Consider the following 1,291-nt stretch of genomic DNA (forward strand, 5'->3'; position numbering starts at 1 on the left):
GCTTTAGAAGTCTAGCTGCCTGCTCAGGAGCCAAGCCAGGGGGAGCATCAAACCACACCACAGCCTGCGCGCTCTCCACTTGGCATCAGCCACCGGCATCCCCATGAGCCTCCTGGTGCCCTTGTGCTCCAGACCTGCTGCAGCCTGGATTGGCAGCCCAGAGCATGTTGTCCTGGGCCCAGGCTGTGGAGGGAGAGGCGACCCCTGCCCAGCCTGCATCCCAGAAGGAGCCCAAGAACCCTGGCCTCCGGGAGGAGAGTGAGGAGGAAGAGGAGGACGACGACGAAGACGATGACCACTGGAAGAGAAAGAAAAGAGTCTCACTGTGGAAGGCAAGAGGGAAAAGAAAGAAGTAGAGAGGCTAATACTGCAAGTCTCTTCCTTACAAAGACAGCCATTTACAATTGCTCAAGGAGAGGGGCAAAAACTTTGTGAGACTTAAAAGGATACCTTTCTTTCTGAGTAAGAAGAAAACAGATGAACTTAGAAATCTACACAAACTGCTTTACAAGAGACCAGGCAGACAAGAAGAATGTGGGTCAGTTCAGTGGCTTCTCATTTGAAAAAGGAAGTATCCAATATAAAAAAAAGGAAGAAATATTGAAAAAATTTAGGAATGCCATGTTAAAGAGCATCTGTGAGGTTTGGAGAGATCGGGTGTAAATAGTGAACTAGTGAAGAGGATCTCGAATTTCTTAATGCATCCAAAGCCTTCTGACAAATCATTGCCAAAATCAAAAAAATCCTCTAAGGAAGGCAATAAAAAGGAATGGAACAGTTCTGGAATGGCAAGGAAGGCTAAGCGAGCCAAATGTCCTGAAATTCTGTCAGATGAATCTAGTAGTGATGAAGACCCAAAGAAAAACAATGAAGAGCCTTCAGATGATGAAGATTAAAGAAAGCAAAGAGGAACCACCAAAAAAGTCATTTGAAAGAGAAAAACCCAAGCAGAAAGCTACTTCTAAAAGTAAAAAATCCGTAAAAAGGGCTAAGCTTAAGAAAGATGATAGCAGTACCCCCAAGAAGAACCAAAACAGTTCTAAAAAAGAAAGTGAATCCGACGATAGTTCAGATGATTAGTCTTTAATTAAAAAGTTGAAGAAACCACCTACAGTTGAGTTAAAGGAAACAATAAAGAAATTCTTGGCCAAAGCTAACCTAGAAGTCACAATGAAGCAGATTTGCAAAAAGATAGATGAAAATTACCCTGCTTATGATTTAATTGAAAGAAAAGAGTTCATGAAAACAACTATTAAAGATCTAATTTCTTGAGATAGAGGACAGAGACTGA

The 1,291-nt window shown here is 42.4% G+C and overlaps 1 pseudogene; it reads left to right on the forward strand.

The window, feature by feature from the left end:
- The first annotated feature begins 164 nt into the window (after window positions 1-164).
- Window positions 165-1,272, forward strand: LOC102477699 (protein DEK pseudogene; annotated as a pseudogene).
- Window positions 1,273-1,291: the final 19 nt, after the last annotated feature.

Source organism: Tupaia chinensis, unplaced genomic scaffold, assembly GCF_000334495.1.
Source record: "Tupaia chinensis unplaced genomic scaffold, TupChi_1.0 Scaffold143853_1, whole genome shotgun sequence".
Lineage (NCBI taxonomy): Eukaryota > Metazoa > Chordata > Mammalia > Scandentia > Tupaiidae > Tupaia > Tupaia belangeri.